The sequence below is a fragment of the Halyomorpha halys genome, unplaced genomic scaffold, assembly GCF_000696795.3.
Source record: "Halyomorpha halys isolate HHAL.00 unplaced genomic scaffold, Hhal_1.1 Scaffold543.1, whole genome shotgun sequence".
Taxonomy (NCBI): domain Eukaryota; kingdom Metazoa; phylum Arthropoda; class Insecta; order Hemiptera; family Pentatomidae; genus Halyomorpha; species Halyomorpha halys.
The window spans coordinates 638,419-644,676 of record NW_027114701.1 but is presented as its reverse complement, the minus strand read 5'-3'; positions in this window follow the sequence as shown (position 1 = coordinate 644,676).

Genomic DNA, 6,258 nt, shown 5'->3' with positions numbered 1-6,258 from the left:
TTAAGTTCTGATTTAGAGTGGGAAAAATTAGGTTTAGTCCAATTGCACAAATTTAACTAAACCTCTAAATGGCTTAAATTTCAAACAAATTTTCTTTATTATTCTGTTGCTATAAAAAGTTCTGTTTTATGGTTTCTCGATGTGCGAATAAGGAATAATAACTTCTTTCATATAAAGAATGTAAAAGTTTTACAAACTATAACAAAGCTGTGTACATATGCTGGAGATCGGGCACGCTCGGCTATCTTCGATCCCCTTTTTCCTCTAAACTGCTGCCTATATTTATCCTTTAGTTCATTTTCAAATTCTTTCTTTGTTCATAGCTATCTATTTTTTATTATTATTATCAAAGCAAAATAAAAATTGTTAATTATTTTAAATTAAAAAAATTAATGCTACTTGAGAGGAAAATTCAGCATTTAAGTCCTGTCAAACTATTTTAATGATGATAAACCTAAGTGATATAGAGTTGCAACAGGACTTATCTAGCTCACTAAAATTCCAAAAGTCGCTTCCAACTTTGTGTATATTATTTTACAATAGTATTTATCATAATTTTTTTACATGCAACGAAAGCTATATTCGAATTGCAGTTCCTGAGAAAAATTAATTTGAAAAACAAATTTAAGGTTTTCAGAATCGATCTTGGAGATTTCGTCGTTTTAATGGTAAAAGTGATTAGCTTAGTTTAAAAATACTAGCACTTGATCACTTATACTATTAAACCAATTATTTTGATATTAAAAAAAAAAAAAAATAGTTACTATCTTTTCTGAGAATATTATTGATTTTCCTGTAAAAACTTTGTTTCACTGACAACTTTATTAAATAAAACAAAAATACTAGAAACCTCTAAAAATGGACATAGGTTTATTGTTGCAAGACACAGTTCTAGTAATTATTATTTTTTATTATTATGTCATTGTACACATAAAAAAAATTTTTTTTGTTACAGGTACGTATAATGGTGAGTTGCTTCTGTAGATAAGTACCTAATCTATTTGTTTCTTTATGTAATCATTAATTTAGCCTAATTGATGACTAACTGCTGAATTTTTATGGAATTATTACTATAAATCATGAAATTTTGCCGTTAGAGGAATAAACTTACAATTTTACAGATCGATGTCTTCATGTCATATTTGTTTCTGACAGCCTTTTTGAAATAATTTAACAAATTTTGCAACCTATTTATGAACTTATTTTTCCTATATTTACTTAAAAACCAAGGTTACAGATTTAAAGTATCAAAAAATAGAAAATAATGTTGATACAATATATAAATATTTCAATTAAAATTATTACCAGTCGGTCCTACTTGGTTATTGTAACAATTTGATTTACTTCCAACAATTAAAAATTGGGGGATTTTGTCTCGTGCAAAAAGACATTGCTAATAATTTACAGTATTAGGCTTATTGAATAGTTTAATTAATAAAAATAAATTTTAAAAATCAATATAATATATCATATAAATAATACATAATTGAGTTTTAATTACATATTATTTATACCTAATTTTTATAGAATTAATAAAACAAATAACTGACTCATATGCTGAAAAAATAAAATAAATAAATAATAATAGGAAATATGCAATGAAATAGGAAATAAATAAAAACAAATTAACAAAATTAACAAAAAAGCTATTTTTCCTATGGAACTAGTAAAATAAATAATTGACTTATGTGCTAAAAAATAATTATGAAAAAATATAACAAATAATTAATAATGATAAATAAATAAGTAATTGAACTATGAAATAAATAATATAAATAGGAAAAATGAAATAAATAAAAAAAATTGACGAACAAAAAACTAATTTTTATGGAATTAATATAAGAAATAATTTACTTATATATTGAAAAAATAATTTAGGAAAAAAAAATAATAAGTACACAGTTTGTTGTATTATTGCATAATTGCAATAGTCTGGACTTCAGTCTTCCAGATGACTGAGAACTGCTGAAATTGTAGTTAGCCATACCGTCAACTGAAAAGCACATTACATCAACAAAACTGTCGTAATTACAAAACATAACTATTTTTAGGCATCTTATTTAAAGAAACTCTTCTTGTTTATCGGTTATCTCCAGACCGGCCTTCTTAAATTTTTTATCAGTCTTTTTTTTTAACTTAAAAACAACACAGAACATCCGTTTAATCTATAAATATAATCGTTTAAGACTCGTTGGGTTGTGCCCACACGCGTGTCGAAACAGGAGTTGTCATGGGCCGACAGACCATTTATCAGAGCGTAAACCTGTCATTAATATATCCTTATTGTTATATAATTAATAATCGATTTGTTTAAGTTTTTGTTATATAGATATATTGTTTTGTTTTTTTTATTTTCGTTCAGTTTTCACTATTACTTTAAAAGTTTTTAGAATTTTCACTTGGTTACATCGACCCTTGAAAACTCACAGTTTAAAATAAAGCGTTACATGATAATTAATATTTTTAATTATTTATTTACTTTCTATTCCACATGGATTAAAAAAAAAATACTACATTAAAGAGATTAGTTTTAGGAATGGAATTTGTTATTAACTCATAATTCATTTATCTTAAAACACCACTCTTTTTTTTTGTTTCAAACGTTTTCTTAATCTTTAGTTTTTTTTTTTGTTTTTTTTTTTAAATCGTCTTGTGAAAGTTTGTTTTCCTGGCATTTGCAACAATTTCAAGAAAGTTTAAAGTTCAGCTGAAAACATTTTCGCACTTTCTCGTAATAATGAATTTCGATTGAAAGTTTTTTCCCATCCTTGATCTAAAAATTTGTCCAACATTCAATATTTCTATTGGCACAGTTTTTTAAGAAGAAACCATGAGTTTCGGGTTATAAATGACTTCGGACCGTTTACGATTACTGTATTTCAAATTTTTATGGAATATTAAATAAATTATAGATAATTTGTTTCCATCAATATTAAATTAAAAATAATTCATATAAAATTATAAATACTTAATATTTTACGAGTATTTATCTTGCTTAACTTTTATTATTCAGTTTCGTAGTAAAGACAGTAAAAGCGATTAAGTTGTCAGCACGGAGCTATCTCCTCTCCTGTTGTTGGAGCTACAAAAGAGAAGCTTCTGTTACGTCTATTCAGAGGACGCTCGTGTTTTATATGTCAGTACATATACCATAGCACACAAATCGCCATTGTTGTACCTTCTTGTCACTGTTGAGGAGCAGTTCCATGGTCACTGAATAGGGACCGATCTTGCACGGGTATTCTTCAAAGAACTTTTTCCAGAATATTCTAACTTTAAGAAGAGAGAGTTCCGCATTCTCATCTTTTATCTTAGAAGAATGATGTGGTTTTGGTTTTGAATATGCCTGTGACAGGTAATTTACAATTTCCTGGAATATCGGTAGGAATATATAATACACTATGGAAATCCCAAAATATCACCTTCGATCGAGTGATCAGACTTGTTTTAACCAGAAATTATTTGCGATTTAGCGATTTACTTATTAAATATTTCATTAATTACCCTGGTCGAAAAATTATTTTTGTGTTTAAATTTTAATTATTGAATTTTATTTTTATTTATTGTGTGATAGCCGAAACGTTTTATTTGTTCCTTATAAAGTTTGATTTTAATATTTTTATACATGGAATGATAACCAAAACATTTCATTTGTTACTAATAAAGTTTGATTTGAAGTGCATTTTTTAAATTGATATTTGATTGATCCAAAATACGCTTGACAGTATATCTTCTAGTTTGTATTTGAAACTTGGTACAAGTGAAACGTAACTGAGCTATATTTAACTATCAAAACTCTCCAAACCATTGCCCGTTTTTCTCCAGAAGTCGAAAATTGTAATTATATCTTATTTTGTGAAGTATCGTTTAAAATATTATCTCCTCGAGAACTATCGAATGAAATCAAATTAGTTATTTAAATTAGTTAAGGCATTTAATTAGCTTTCATTTCTTCCGTAAAAGGTTATTCAAATTTCTTAAAAATGTCGAATAACTAAAAATATGGACCTGCTGAATTTGAAAAAGAAACAACAAAAACGTAATTTTTTATCAAATTCTTAAAAACAGGATAAATAAACAATTAACATTTATCTGGTATAAACACCTCCGGTCTCAAAATAGCTCCTTGAATGGATAGCTCATATGTAATATTAAACATAACAGGTAACCTTAAAATACCAAAGGTAGTAAAAGGTATGACACAATACGAATTACCTTTTCTTTATTCACAGTAATGCACTTACTACTTCACTTTTATTTCTGTTTTAGAGGGTTCGGAAAAAAATAAAAAAATCTGGTATAATAAATTTGATTACAATTTAATAATTACTTCTTGGACTTTTTAAGATTTGAGTGTTGATCATTTTTTCGGGTTCTTTACACCCAGATATCATTATATATTCATTCTTCAGTTTTTTTTTTTTTTTAGAAATCAATTTAAAATAATAATAACCTGAGTAGCTTTATTTTAATTTTTTCTGTCAAATTCCACTTGCAAATATTTTTAGCTTTGTGCAATTTTTAAAAGAACCTTGGAATATTCTCTTAGGGACTTGAATAAAAGCTAACTAAATTTTCTTCATTTTGTTTCGTAATATTTCTTCCTGTAGAACGAATATTTTTGAAATTTCGCAAAGTAAGAGACTATTACAATTTCTTTTCTTCTAATTTTTGGGAGAAACTGTAAATGTTCAAATTGTTACAAAATTCTTTGACTTTAAAATTGAAACCGTAACCATTTCTATAGAAGCAAACTTTAACTGGTAAAAGTAATTTTTATTTTATTACGCACGTGAAAGTAAATAAAATTTTACATTTAAACCCCAGGCACAAAATCCTTGTTCCTCAGTGTTATATTATTATTAAGATTGATTGAACCTTGTTGATTCTTCGCTTTGGTGTGTTTATTTGAACTATAATCAATTCTTGTAAAACTTATTACACTGTGGTCTTCGAAGAGTTCTAGTCCTAAATTAATAAGCCAACATTTTGCCCTCCAATTTTCAGAATAAACAGACACCAAAAGTTTAAAATTAGTTAATGCTATGAAGCAACTATGAGCTTTGAATTACCTAAGTTGGACTGAGAAATGTTTCACCAGCTCTAGCAATTTGTTGGATTCATGGAAGTAATTTTCAGTCTTGAATGAAATAACAATTATTTATTTCTTAGATATTGGATCTAATAGTGATTTGTAGTGTCATAGCGTCTTTGTTGAAAAATCAGTGTAACCACATTTACTTTCATAGGTATAGAAAAGACGACACGGAGTTCATTTAAGTTCTCGTTTGTGAGATAAGAAACTTATTAGGAAACAAAAAATATATTTGCAAGTTATACTCATTTGACTTTTTTAAAACGAAGCAGTGTTGGAAGAAAAAAATCATCTAAAACACAATATAATTAAATATAAATATTTACTCAGAATATGTATGATTATATTTAGTTTTCCGTATGATTTATTTTCCATTTTATTTTGGCCCTTACTGAAAATTTTTAAGTGCCTGTTCTCAAAAACTCATAACGTCGAACTCGTTTCAATGTTACTTTTGTTTGTTTTTGTATAGTGGCGCCAAATTTCATTGGTCATCAGTGCCATTTATATTTTATTTAATTTTTCTTATATTGGTTTAATTTTATTTATTTTTTTAATTTGATTATTTATTGTTTTATTTTATTATTATTATTATTTTTAATTTATTTATTAATTTTCTTTTTCCCGTTCAATGTTATATTTTTGTCAGTAAATGCTTTGATTTTAAAAACTGAAACACTAATTCTATGGTTTTATTATCGTCTCCGAGGGCTCTTGAAATATCTGTTGTTGGAAAATATGGCGTGCAATTCGATTGTCGAATTGTTGTTACAATACTAGTTTCTATGTTACTTCTAATGTACTTATATTTAAATTTACCTTCTCAACAGATTTGTATATTATAATTCAAGCCGAATACATTTTTATCAGAATGTATATATATATACAAAAAAAATCTTTATTAATGACAATTTCAGATTAAATAATACATTATATCTTAAAACTATACCTACCTACAAAACAAAATCATTTTTTATAGTCTTCACTTCACTGAAACACTATGTAATATATGTATATATAGTATTAAATAATGACATACATATATATTAAAGTGGAATAATTAAGCTGACATGCTTTCTATTTTTTCCATTTTATGTCGCTTCGGTTTGAAAGGTATCAGTGCCTTAAATGTTGTGAAAGCGTAATTTTGGGGTCTATTAAAT